The sequence below is a fragment of the Tyto alba genome, unplaced genomic scaffold (genome assembly GCF_018691265.1).
Source record: "Tyto alba isolate M040663 unplaced genomic scaffold, T.alba_DEE_v4.0 Super-Scaffold_10, whole genome shotgun sequence".
NCBI classification, from domain to species: Eukaryota; Metazoa; Chordata; class Aves; order Strigiformes; family Tytonidae; genus Tyto; species Tyto alba.
This window is the reverse complement of record NW_024881262.1, coordinates 28452747-28467408: the sequence shown is the minus strand read 5'-3', so window position 1 is coordinate 28467408 and position 14662 is coordinate 28452747.

The window sequence follows — 14662 nt, the reverse complement described above, 5'->3', positions numbered from 1 at the left end:
TATGAACTAAAGGCAACATGGAAAAGGGCAGTGAGATAGGGGAAGTAAGGGTGATTTGCAAGTCAGTGACAACCGCTTTCTGCAAGATCCCCAAAGGATCAAAGGCTCAGGGTGTTTCCATATCCACCAGTGCAAGGCCCTGAGGGTAAGAGCGCTGGGAGGCCAGGGTAAAGCCATTGCCCCAGCAGCTTCTAGGCACGTAGGTGAGCAGTTACAGCACTGGAAGTGAAAGACAAACATCAGAACTGCACGTGGGGGAGGTCATGAATGCTACACAGGTTACGCCCTGCACCGACTCCTGCCTCTCTCACCCTCCTCTCCCTCTGACAGTGGGGAGGGACTGCAGGAGGGTCTGTATCTCTGGATGTCTTACATCTGTGCCTCAGCAGCAGCATATTGGTCTTTGGTCTACATCTGCACAGCTCTCCAGCCTAGTGGTATGACTTCTCAGAGTAGGGCTTGGCTTGAGTTTTGGGTTTATGCTGAACATACTTCAGAACCGATTTTATCACAAATCAACTTGTCTTGACACTTTGCCATGCAAATGCATTAAAAAAATCTAGTGAAGGACCTTGTTTCCAAATTGTTAGAAGCAAGCTGAGCCTCCGTCTCTATGCTCCTGAATGCATTTTATTTATGTCACATTGCAAGCACCTGGGTGCTTATTAAATGCTGCATTTAGGAAGCGGTTGCATTCACTGCACCTTTATGCAGTGTTCTTCTGCATATAGGATCTATTCCCAGTTTGATTTTCCTCTGGCACTGGTATTAGCACCTACCTTTTGTAACACTGTGACAGGTCTCTGTGGGAGCTGCTCACACTGTGATCCCTGAGGAGTTAATCTCAGCTGCCACCTTGCAAACCCCATCTGGACCATTTCCCCACGGCTCTTGCTTGGCCCCAGGGCACAAGCCCAAGAATTAATTAATGCCAGGCATGAGAGGAAGATGGATGTCATGGCTTGACCCCTGGACACGGAGGTCTTCTGAGTGTGAGAGCCAACATTTTGGGCCACCAAGGTAGAGGGACAACTGCATTGCCATTTCCTTCTTCATGGCACACTTCCCATTATTCCCCTTTCAAGGTGAAGTAATGTCTTTCAGAATGAAACCATGGTGGCAAATGGCTCACAAACAGTTTTTCTGCCTCTCACAAAATAGCCACTGAGCAGTGTCACCTTTCTCATAAGAGACAGTGGATTCGCAGTTCTTGTATGGTTTCAAGGCAAAGGGAGAAATGGAGCTAGAAAAGCAAGCTGATGTAAAGAAATGAGCTAATGAAGTGAGATCACAAAGTGTGCAACCCCAGCCGGTTGTATCATTCTCTCCAGTTACCTTGGTAACTGTGTAGCGATATGATGTTGCTTGGTTTTGTATCCTGCAAGTGAAAGAAGCTCAAAGTACCCACCACTGGCAAAAATATTGGTAAGATATCATATTCATCTACAAACATAACAATTAAATTATGGACTCGCTGGAGTATTGAAGGGGGAAATATATCTCCTCCAAAGCTTGGATAGAATGACTTCTATTTTTCTATGAGCCAGCAATTTAGCACATCTTTTGATGGGATTTCTTAGGGCCAAATGAAAGGTAGCACAACAGGACCACTTTTTTCAGCGACATGGTTAGCTGAATCTCTACATCCTTTCAGTCTTAGGTCTTTCTGCTGATGATAATGTTGGTTAGGGAGACACAGGGACTCCTGTTCAATAGAAACAGATTTAAACTACATTTGAATGAGGATGGACTTTCTTAATGGGGAGTTGAAAATACCACCAGCTCACAGCGGTGTAGAAACCTCTCTGGCAGATGATAGACATTGGTTGGCAGCAATCTGGGCAGGTTCGGATCCACCAGCTGCCTTTCACGCCATTGGGAAGGGGCTGTTATGGACCCACTGATGGGAGCCTGGGTGGTAGAGGGGGGATGGCTGCTGTGAGCTCATTCCTTCTACCCCAGCTGTCAAATATTGAGGCATTTCTTCTTTCTAAGGGTGACAGGGAGTGCTGCTGCATCCCAGTTACTTTCCCCATCACTCCTCCAGCTCTACAGCTACTCAACACCACTGAATAAGATAATTTAAGGTAGACAGCATGGGGGGAATGAACCTTTTTCTGGCCACCCTACCTGACCGACCACCAGCTCTCTGTATTCCCCCTTTTCAGCCTCATTTGCAGCCCCTGACCCTGAGGTCTGGGATAATGATGATGTACAGGCACAGTGTCCCTGGGGCATGGTGCTGTTCATATGGTTTGGAGAAAACCATGGTCTGCTTCAGGCTTCCTTGGTCTTCTTGGTCCAAGAGTTTCCTCGGTCTCTTTGCAAAACCTGCAGCAAACTATTGAAATTAAAAGCTCTACATAAGTTGAAGAATTGAATGGGAAAAGGAGATGGGAAAAACAGTTCAAAGGGGGACAATTCATCTGGGAAGGGAGGAAGCAGTACTCCTCCACTGAGGGGGAAAAAATGCCCAAAGAACTTATTTAATTGTGATTGTCATCTCCTTTCCAGCCTCTGCATGTTTAAGAATTGAAATAGTATGAGAAACGTTAGGCTGGGAGTATTGACAGCTCTGGATGCAAAATCTGAATGGCCAGAATGTTGCAGATGAACCCAGAGCCTCTCTGGGGGAAATGTGAATTAAATCCTCGCATTGGACTCTTTTCCCATGCTGTTTTCTGTGCACTTCTGCAAAGCCCTGCGAGTGCGACCTGGAGATTTGGATGCTGAGAGCTGGAGGGAAGTGGTTGGGTTTAAGAGCAGATGTCTTGGAGAAGAGCAGGGCTGGATACAGACTGTTGTCTCCTTGTGCATCCAGGTAAAGTGTCAGAGGCCCAGTGGAGCTGGCGAAGGTCTTTAATCAAAAAGAACAAATCCAGCTTCAGAAAAAGCACATGGCTTGCCTTTGCCAATACTGTGAAGCAGCTAAACTAGAAAAACAATCAAACCAACTCTCTGGCTGGATATTAGTCTAGGGGCTGATCATGGGAAATCTGTGTGCATAATTTATGTCTTAGTTCACTGGCTGAACACTGACAGCCAATCAGGTTCACCAAAACCTGGAAAATTAAAAAAAAAAAAAAAAGAAGAAGCTGTAATGCTACCAACCTTATTTGCCTGCATAAACATCTAATATTTGCTTTTAAAGGAAAAACCATAATCATGTCGTTATGGAGAGAACAGGTAGGAAGGTTGGGGCAGAGACAGCAGCACCGATTTGAAGTTCGTGAAGTCCCTCCACTCACGGCTCAGACCCAGCCGTTCCTGCACGGTGAGGCAACGGGAAAAGGAGAAAATGCAGGTCAGACATCGATAGAGTGCTGTGGCCAAAAGCTGGCCCCCATCTTCGAGAGGAGAGCCGGCGGGTGACGGACGGGCGGACAGGCAGCGGGGAGCGGGAGGGTGTTTTTCTTTTCCAGCGCCCTGAGCAGGTTTGCAGGCGCCCGGCTGTGCGTTCAGGGCTGTACAGCCAACCGGCCACTATTGACAGCACAGCCCGACAAGTCAATAAAAAGGAGGGAAGATGAAGAAGAGCAACAACGCACCTGAAATGAGCTGGAAAGACTGAAAAGCCTAAGTATGTAAAGGTTGGCTAACCAGTGGCCTGGAGGAAGGGAGTGGCAAGGAGGAGGGAGGCGGATGAACAGCCTTTATATATATTTTTTATTTAATCTGTGTTCGGTGATTCTGCAATGTCTCAGATGAAGTAGCAGAGTTTCCCATCAATTAACCCACCAGCCCTTTGCACCATGGCCCTGAGGGGTGCCCGTGTCCCACTGGGGGAAACCCCATGTGCAGCAGGGCACGACACGTGCGCGGGTGCCGTTGTCCTTTATATCTTTGCTCCATCTCCTTGAAACACCAAAGCAGGTCTCTGAATGGAAAACTACAGAAAATTCCTCCAGACAATAAAATGATTCAATTTACTGCCTATAATAGAGGAACTCCATCATAGCAGGGCAGAAGAAGTCAAACCAGCACTTGGATCACCGAGTTTCTGCTGCCATCCTGTGGCCACAGTCCACGTTGCTTTGCCTGAGTCTGATTTCTCTCTTTTTAAGAGCTTTCTGGTCTGAGCAAGGTGGAAGCAGATGTCCCTCGTGTCCCCTGGGAAGCTGCCTGCACCCACGGCAGCATGTGCTGGAGCTGCTCCTCTCTGCACTGCTGCTGGCATCTCCCTGCCATGTGCATGCAAACACCCGATGCTTTTCCCCTGCCAGCCGGACATTTTTGGCAAAATCCTTTGTTGTGAAAGTTTTCCCCAGGTTTACATCTGCAGGGTTAATCTGGGAGCTCTTCTTCCCCATAAAAAGTCCATTTTTTATCAAGTTGGGTGGGTGTGTTCCCATCACTCCCGCAGCAGCAGAACCATGAAAACTCCTGAGATTGCACAACTCCCCACAAGATGTAGTAATTATAAATCTTTGTGTATTCAGGTCAAGAGCCTGGAGCTTTCGTTTATTCCCACCAATAGGCCTGTCAACACATTTAAAGGCAATACCAGCCGGGCACCCAGTGCAGGGCCAGGGTGCTCTCAGAGTGGTGCAAGGACAACGTGAGGGGCTCTGGTACATGCCACATGCTCTGGGTCTTCAGGATCTCCTCCTGCAGCCTGCACCTCATGTAGACGTTAATTAGTCAAATGTGTGTGAGTTGCTTTGAAAACACAGAGCCCTGGAAATATTCTTGATATGGCCGGTGGCAATATTTGTAGACTTTTTTCTTCAAAGTAATCCACGCATGTTAAACTTTGCCATTGCTTTGGATGTGATAATTTTTAACAGTTTCACTACTTGCCACATCAGGAGGCAACTTGAGAAAATAATGTAGGTGAAAAAGATGACAAGGGGGGAAAAAAAAAAAAAAGCTAAGCTCAAGAATAGGAAAACCCAGCAGGGACTCTGGAGTTTTGCCCTGGTTTGCCCAATGAAGAGGAGGAGATGGGAGACAGGTAGCTTGGAAGAGATCAGGCTGATGCTCTGCATGAAACTTGAAATTCCCAGTCAAGAGGGGAGGTTTGGCCAATACAAATGCAATAACTTGACGCTTCTATCTTTTTTTTTTTTCCTGAAAAATCAACCCAAGATATGCATTAGACACCCTATGACTGAAATGGGGGTTCATGCAGCCTTACATTAATGTCATCGCACAGAAACAGCTACAGTCTGCATACTAAAATTATGTGCCAGCTCCATCATTTGCTTTTCCAACAATGTTTACCTAAAAAACTGAGTTGAAGAAGTTCTTAAATAGAAAATTGAACCTTTTATTACAAAAAAGAGAATATCTTCTTTCCTTGAAAGAGAAAGAGAAAACAGCAAAGGATATAGACATGACAAAAGTAAGCAGAGAAAAAAAACGTATTTTTCTAGACTGAAACTGCACTTTGTGTCTTTCTTGTCTAGCTACATGTAATGTCAATGGATATAACAATGCTTTTTAGTAAAAAAAAAAATCATTAATGATGAATTTAAAATACAAATATACAATGTGTAGGATCTGCAGGCACAGGCCCTGATGGGCTGGAGACTTCTCTTCCTTCCTTGCAAGGACACTTCCTCAGAGCACTGGTGCTTGCCAGTGGAACAACCATGCCTTCTGAATTCCTTGACAGTGTAGAAAACTGCCCTGGAGGGGGAAAATAAATCCTTACTCTTAATAGCTATGCAGGGGATGGTGGAAGAGTTTGTTCCTCGCCCCTGGTCCCCAGTGGACTTTGCTGGAACCTTGCAGGGACATCTGTCCTCATTCCTCACATGTTGCATCTTCACTCTTTCATTCATCCCCAAATCAGACACTCGTGAAAACCCCTCCTTGTTTCTTTTGCTCTCCTCAGAGGACACTAAAACAGGCTGAAAGGCACCTGGAGGGGTCTTATAGTCTGGTCCACACAGGCTTTCTTGGAAGTAAGAAGTAAACACAAGGGAAAAAAAAAAAAAGAAAAGAGGATGATTTCAATGAGTGTCCTAGGGGTTTTCTGCCCACCAATACAGAAAGCAAATTTTTGCCAAAGTAAATTTTGTTGTTCCAAAGAAACTGGAGACAGACACAAGTGTTCTCTTTAGTGCCAAGCTTTAGGTCTTGAGAAAGCTGGGGCTGTGTTATTTTCAGGCTCAATTCCTGAATTTCCAGAGGGAATCTGTTGGTGTCAAAGCAATGAGAAGAAAACAAAGGCTTGGAGAAGAAAGAGTTGAAATGGTATTTGTGACAGATGTGTCTGAGCCTTTAGATTCTGGCCACAAAACCTGAAACAGGAATTTACCATCTGTTTGGTCTTTAGATGTTAAAAATGACCCTTCTCCCTCCCCTCAAAATTAATTGCTGCTGGTGGAGTAGGTTTAATATGGTTTTCCCATGTATAAGAATGACGTGGTTGGCACATACATTGATGATGTTTCAGTAAGTCACCTGCTTGTGTCCAAGGGACCTAATGCCTGCAGCTGCAGCATCCCGGTGGGTGGGATGGAGCTGCAGAGGGTCATGCCTGCTCCCCTGTGATACGACGTGGGAGCACACAGAGGTGATGCTTTTGGCTAAAAGGGAACACTGCCCCGTGTTGGGGCTCTTGCAGATAGGTGAGAGGAGCTGGGGTGTGGTTGTGCTCACGCTGGTTTCCCTCCAGTTACCTTGGATCACCTCCCAGGTAACCCCTCCATCACTCCAGACTTCTTGCTTTGGTGGGCAGCCACGCTGCACAGGGAGATTTGGGGAGAGAGAGGGTTTGCCCAGAAGGCTTAAAATTGGGCTTTAAACCTGAGATACACAGATGGCTGGTGGGGGTGAAGTGGAGCTTTTCTGCTGGTGGTGATCAAGAGGTTGAAAAACACCGTGGTTTTTGCAGATACCACAAAACACTAAGTTGTGCCTTCTGTGAGTGGTGGAGAGAGCCATTTTGCACTATGAAACCACTGAACGAAAGCATCATCCTTGCGATAATGTTCAGTGTTAGCTCTATTTGTGCCTTGGATGTGGCAACTAGAACATGCCCACTCTGGTCTCCCTGCAGCCTCTCTGCAATCCGGTGCTCGCTCAGTTAAAGGGCGACATCGACCTCCAGAACCAATTATTGAGAAATCATTAATGGCTTCTTAAATATGTAGAAGCTAAAAAATTCATTGCTCTGTGGCCCAAAACAGTGTATAAAATTGTCTTGATTGGTCAGGTAAATGAAGTTTACTATTGCACATCAGTTTTGTATACTTCAATTCATATAGTATGCAAATTATTCCTGTCTCACAAGTAAACTTTTTCATGGATTACTTCTGGTATAGAAATACATGAAGGTGTCAGGCTTCAGTACATTATATTGCCTTGAAATGTGTGAGCAGCAGCATGTCATCACCTCTGAAGTCCTTATGCATGTCAAACACACTGACCTTTTAGGCAAGCACTTCTTAATTGAAGACTGTAGGGTCTGAGTGTGTCACAATATTCATACAAGGTATCGCAGTTTTATTCTACTTTTAACCTCAGTTTCTGCTTTTCTTGGCTTTTAAGTACTTAGATATTCAACCTTAGTGTTGTAACAGCATAAGAGGAAGGGCCTGTAGTGAGCTGTAAAAATAGTAAAAAAACATTGATACAGTGGAAGGGACTGAAGTTGTGCAATAAATTCAGTACAAGATCAGAGAATATGATTCATGTAAAGAGGTGAAGGGATAACTCCTGTGCCACCTAGAAGGAAGATAACAAAAGTGGCCCACATGATATTTGTATACAAATGCATGAGTGGGAACAGCACAAAGTGATCAAGAAATTATTTAAGGTGGGAAAAAAAGACCTATCGATCCAAACCTGGAAAAGAAAGGAAACCAAGACTGGCTGTCAGCAAGAGCATCGATTTATGGACAAGTACATTGTGAAAAGGCACTGTGTGCTTGTAGGAGCTTGTCCTGGGGGACCACTCCCACCTGCTTCACCGAGAATACTTGTGCCATTTGGCTCCCAGTGCAGGTTTCTGTTGTCACTCAAAGCCACCATCTCGATGCTAACTATATCTATTATTTTGGGCAGTTCTCAGATTCTTCCTTGCATGCAAAGCTCTGATCCGGGATAATATCTGCTGTTCAGGAATGTATTTAATTGTACAGGTAATTGCACATGTGCTTAGTTTGTATTAGTGTCAGTGAGACAAGATCCTGTACCTGCAGCCTACTGCTTGCTCTTCCTTGCTCGCAGAAGTCTCTGCTTGGGGTCCCAAATGGAGCTCACTGGGTCATGTCCCCCAGGGACTTGATTTAAACAACCTGTGCCTGAACACCAATAATTCTAGAGAATTATTAGCAAAAGCCCTGCCAGCTGTGTTTGTAAAGCTGTCTAGGTGCCAATACAGGGTACTGCAGCCCCTGTAACAGAGGGGCAATGTCATTCACTTGTCCTCTAGGCACACTCAGGAGTCCCAGCTTCTGTTTGCTGGTCTGGTCTTTCTGCTTTCTTTAACAATAACCTTGTCTGGGGACATCTCATTGCAGGTTAGTTTTAAGACCAAAAAGTTGATGGTAGAAAAAAGGAAGGCTGTAGAGGTAAGTTGAAGTAGGGTGGGAATAGAGGTTTCCCTACATTTTCAAACACTAGCTCCTTTGGGATGTTTCCTTATCACAAAAGAGCGAAACAATCAGCAATCAATGAGTTCTCCTGAAGTACTTTTGGTGGACAAAAGCTCTTCTGCCCATATGTTTCCTCCTCCTCCTCCTGGGGACAGGCAAGAGTGTAGTAGTTGGGAGACTACGTGAAATTCACCCGTCCTGAGAAGCTCACCTTGCTTGGGCATGTACAAGGAGGTGTCAAGGTTGAACTAATGAGCTTCTGGAGGTCAAGTGCTCCTTGTTGCTCTTTGAAGACCCTGACAGAGTGAAGCCGTGGCTGCTGCTCTGACACATTGGGAGAAACAGAAAGGTGCAGAGCAGATCTGCTGCCCATGCCCTGCTAGGCTACAAACCCTTTCTTATCCTGCTCCTCTGAGTCACCCCCTCCACCCAGCCCTTCCTGGCTAATTGCAAAAAGTACTCTATATAAAGTTTCCTGCTGCGCCCAGCATTTCCGGGACAAAGCTTACTGTGCCATCCCCTGTTAGAGGCCACCCAGTGATGGAAGGAGTGACTTCTTGGTGTGGCCTGGCTTTTTTGATGGCAGCTGCCATTCTTGCCTGATGACTAACACTCTTGAGTCAAACCTGGCAATGGAAGACATAGGCAAGTAACACCATTAGAGGTCTCTAACCTCCTACAGGTAATGAAAAGCAGGAATAGATTTTTGGGGTATGTGGCTAAAAATAATCATAGGAAAATACATTTTGGCTGGACCAACGCATTTCTTCTCCACCTCTTTTTTGCATCCTTTCCTTTCCTCTTTTAAATCTCTTTATGTTCTTATAAGTGAAGTCAGAAACAGAAACATAATTTTGAAATGAAAGGTAGAAAAAATTTTCACTTTGCTGAATTTGCATATGCTTCTCTTTCCCCAGATTAGTTTTTAAAACCTGGAAGAAACCTGTCCTGAGCTCATCTGCTGCCACACTCATTCCAGTTCTGTGTTTTCTGCTGTGTTCACTCTGCAGAATTCCCAGACAAACTGAGTCCCCCCAGCTCCCTAAACCTGAACCCTTTTCTAAATAACACTTATGGTACTGTAGTGCCTAGCCCTGAAAATGGTTAACCCCTGGTTTCACTCGGACATACCTTGTCTCTGAGAAGCAGCCGAGGCCCGTACCACTTCCCAAGCTTGTTTCTATCGACCTCTGGCAGGTACTGCAAGTGCTGTGCCTGGCAGTTTATCTCCTTCACCATGTAAGAGTTCAATGAGGCCAGGAAGGAGGGATGCAAACAAAAGCGTTATTAGCATGTTATTTGGCTCTTAATGGGTAGAAAAGATTCGAGATTCTTTTGGCACAGTGGTACTTATTTTCCTCCAAAAATAAGGGAGGAAAAAGGACTTTAATTGAAGCCTGCAATGTTGTATAAATGGAAGATCTAAGTTTTAATTGAAAAATAATTATAACCACTTAATCATTTTAAATGAGGGCTGTAATTGCAGTCAGTTCATAATAGCCAAATACAGACACTTAGATTCCCGCAATAAAGCAGGGATGGTACAGCTTGATTTGCTAATAGCTCTTCCACTTCTCTCCTCTTTTGTCTCAAAGATTAATTCAGGCAAGGGCTATTAGTGCTGTTAATTGGTTCTGCAATTTAGACCTTGTGCTTGTGAATGAGTGACTGATGCAGACCTATCAGCCAATAATGTGAACACTTTGTCAATGTGTTTCTCATTGTCCGGCTGCACATAACTCCCCTGGCAGCTCCTCCACCACCCAACCCTGGCTCCCTGGAGGGATCAAGAAGAGTGGGTCTCCTCCGGGGTGAGGGATTCACTTAGTTTTAGATAGGTCAACTAGATGCCTTTGAAATTTCGGCTGGCTTATGAATAAAATAATTAGGCAGTCAGGACATCCTCCTTGGAAGGGACAAATCCCGCATTCAGGAGAAATCTTCTCCACCCTGCTGGAAGAAGGAGGTTCAATGGGGGTTGTGAAGTTGGTGAGGAGACGTGTTAGATGGAGAATGGACATGGCTGGTACAAAGGGGCTGCTGGCTCTGGGCAGGGTCCCGCGAGGGGTCTCCTTCCTAGGAATAGTAGCGATGACTAAAGCCAGTCTAAATCGCCAAAGTCACAGAGGACAACACAAACTCTACTCTCAAGCAGGTATTATTTTTCACTTAAGCAGTCAGGGCATTGGTGATGGGCAGTGGGAACAGCTGGCAGGCACAGCTGGCGGGACTGGAGCTAACAGGAGCAGCTGGTGGCATCCTCCCTGGTGAGGCCCTTAGAGAAACACCCAGGGATGGCTTTGCCCTTGCCATATCCATTTTGTGGGAGATGACTGACAGAGATGAGACTATGCCATTTAGTCTTTACCAGAAATAATAGAAATAATTCTAGGCACAGCACAAGTGAAACTGCAGGTCTAATTCATTGCTCCATCCTCCCATTCTGTTTATTTTACATTGGTCTTCTCCCAGACCTTTTTATTTCTAAGCTGTGTGTAATTTATTGTTTCTTTCTTTATATTAATTTATTGATATTGATATACTGCATTATACTAATGAAAAAGTACAATATTTATGTAGTCCATTATTTATTAATTTTTACAGTTTATTTATCATTTTTCCATAACTAATCTGAGGCCATTTCGCAGAAGAAGCCAATCCACCACCACCATTTGCTGAAAATCACTCTGTCGAGAGCAGGTGTTGGCAAGTTGTTTTCTTCCAGGGATGTTTCATCAGCACAAGGAAGGTTTTCTCGGTTCCACTTCAGTCTGAGAGAAAACAGAAGGCAGAAGCAGATCCAGGCAGTGCCCTGGGCAGCGCGGGCAAGCATCACTCATCAAGCATTAGGCTGTCTCTCCCAAGGTCCATCTAAGGGTATTGTCCTGAAAAGGGGTGAGTTGGCTCTCTCTACACATCTCTTCATGCGACACTTCACACAGCATAAAGGCCATTAACCCTTGTAGACAGACAAACTCCAGGTCATCTGCCCATTGTAACATCTCCCTCAACTTCATCATCTCTTATCCTTCCTCCTAAAGCTGTTGGTTTGAAAAATTCACATGGGTTTGACACCCAGGGAAAGACTGTGAAAGCAGGGCGTCCTGGGCTGAGCGCTGCCTTCCAGTCAGACCACGTCTCCTGTCTGCAGAACCACCCTGTCTATTCGAGGTAGAGGGTGGGGAAAAGCATCAAACCACTGCTGGAGGTTTGGTGGTGCGCACCAAGCACAGGAATATTCACAGGCGCATCTTTATGCTTTAATCTTATTTGTAGCATCAAAAATATGTTTATAACTATGCTGCTGTAGAGCTCAGCTCTGGTGCAGTTCTTGTTATCCAGAGATGAGATGCCGTGAGATCTTTGACCCTATGGAAATATTTTAATCTCGTTTTTTTTTTTTTTTTTTCATACTGAAGGTGGAAGCTATTCAGAAGTGGTTTACACTGGCATTCTTTCATTTTTTTTAGAAATAATAAAAATTATTGGTTTTTCAGCAGCAATTTAACAGATCTAGGGAAGAGGTTGGGATGAGATTAATTCTTCTGTTTAAGACACTAATTTAAGTATCAAAGAATGAAGATAAACCACTTTTCACTCTCCTTTAAAAAACAAACAAACAAACAAACAAACAAACAAAACCAAAAAAAACCAAAAAATAATCCCCAAAACTGCTCCCTTGCAATGCACAAATCCTGCTGATTGCAAGCACCTGTATTCTGGTATAGATACCAAACCTTATTGCAAGCACCTGTATTCTGGTATATATACCAAACCTTATTCTGACACTTTTCACTGGAGGGTGGACTAGTCCTTGCTCTGGGGAAAAAAATCAAAGCCTGGGAATAAGCTTTTACAGAAAACCTAAGTAGGGCAGGATGCGTTTTACTTCAGTGCTGGGAAATCAGGGATGAATTGCTCAGATGAGAGGCACTGTGAAAAGTGGGCGGAGGAGGGGAAGCAGCAAAGGCAAGAGCCCAGGATGGTGGTTGATCCTCCGAGATGACCTAGGTGAGAGTCACAGATTGCACTTCAACACGAGAAACAGTTGTTAAAGCTGCTGGTGAGTTTTGAACAAGGGAAATAAGTGGTACTCTCATGTCAAGTTGGTAAGTTTGGGTGGTTGAAGTTCAGTCCTTGATTATTTTCAGTGTGAAATGCTGTCAGCAGATAAAACTGTCCTTTTGGTTACAGTTATGAAATTTCTCTTTGTGAATGATACTACTCGCACACCAGGACTCTACTCTTCTGGCTGCTGTAAATTGGCACAGTTATATGAAATAAATGGAGTGATAATTTGGCCAAGATCTGTCCCTTTGCATGTATGTAGTACTTCCCACACAGGGGATTGAGATGTACCAAATGGAGACGTATTTTTCAGGCCTCCCAAGCTGATTGAAGGCAAGGAAAATTTATCCTTTTAGTTAATTTATTGACAACAACCCCTGGCTGTCATGAATCTTTCCCATCACCAGGTGATCCCGGTTGTGACAAACACAGGGAGTGTATTTGCACTCTAGTCTTAGGCTCTATATTTAGCTATGTGATACCAGGAAGGCTTTCTGTGATTAAGTTCTGTTGACCGATACCGGAAGTAATTACAGCCACGACGTGCAGCCGGTGGGGTGTGTCACCCGGGCTGGGTAGCATTATGTCCAAAAAAGGGACTGGGAGAGAGACTGAATTATGAAAGTGTACATGAATCGCCAAGACTGTTCTTTTGGGGAAAACAAGGAAAAATGGGGTAACCATTTAATGTTTAACCTAGAGGACTGTTGGTGAGGCACATGGAGTTATCTTTTCCCTGTTTGGCGTTTACTTTTGGGCACTACTTTTCGTGGATGAAGTCTAATACACTTTAGTATTAGGCATAAAATTTTCAGAATTGATTTTTGAGACTCCGGAATAAATTATCTTGAGTGTGAGTGATATCTCCCTCATGGATGCTCTCAGATGGCAGGTCAGAGCTCTATGAGAAGTAGAGTTGCTCTGCTTTGAGTGTGGGAATGGACTGGGTGACTTTCCTACGTCCCTTCCAGCTCGCTTCATTCTCTCAAAAAAGATGCAGAAACAAAATAATCTTTAGGAGCCAACCGCTATATTCAAGCAACATGTTGGATCTTCTTTAGAAGCAGCTTCACAGGGAAGTCCATCTACACATGTAACCAAGCCCCTGGGAGAGACCCAATGGCCCTGGAGCAAGGGTGAATGTAGCCAGATGATAGTGGTCTTCATGCTCCCTGATGACCTTCTACTTCCACCACCTAAATGTCACCCCACCAGGCTCCACTTCTTCCGAAGATCCCTTCCTGGACCCTCCACATGCCGTGTGTGAGCCTGGCACTGCCAAAACAGGGCTCATCATCTCTTCCCTCCCATGGAGAGCAGCTCTCCAGCAACATCCCCCTTTACTCTCCAACAGCAAACAGGTTGGCACCAGTGGAAAACTGAGCTAGGAAAGAAGTGGCGAGGGATGTAGCAGAATGGGCAAAAAAGACATTACCCAACGAAGTGACTTTCTGAGATAAAGTCAGGTCTCTTAGGTGCTCGTCTTAGTAACACCTAGCAACATGTCTGCCTTGCCCTCATTCGCTGTCCATCCAAATGAGTCCAAATTCATGTTTGGATGAGGAGGATAAAGCCGTAGTGAATGAGGATATATCTTTGCTTCTATTTATTTTTTCCCTTGGTCTGCCTGCCAGACTTGGTCCTCCCACAACAAACTGCAGGTTCACACCATTCACTCTTCAGCAACTGCTGCCTTTCCCGTGGGCTCCCTGCCTGACCTCACCAAGCGTCAGAGTCCCTCCAAACATCAGTGCACTGTCCTTTGCTGTACATTAATCTCTTTTATACACTGTCCTTTGCTTAAACATTTTGGTTGAGCAAACATCCCCCGATAGAGACATGCTAATAAATGCCTCTCCACTTGGCTCAGAAGCATCATCCCTGCCAGGAAATGATATGGCTCTCCGTAATTTTTATCTGTTTCATCCGATTTAAGCATCTCTGTGCTTGGTCTCCTAGAAAGCAGAGTTGTTTCTGCAGAAGCTCTCCCCCAGCTGTTTCAGAGGGACCTTCTGGTTCCTGTCTGCCCCACACCGGCTGCACCT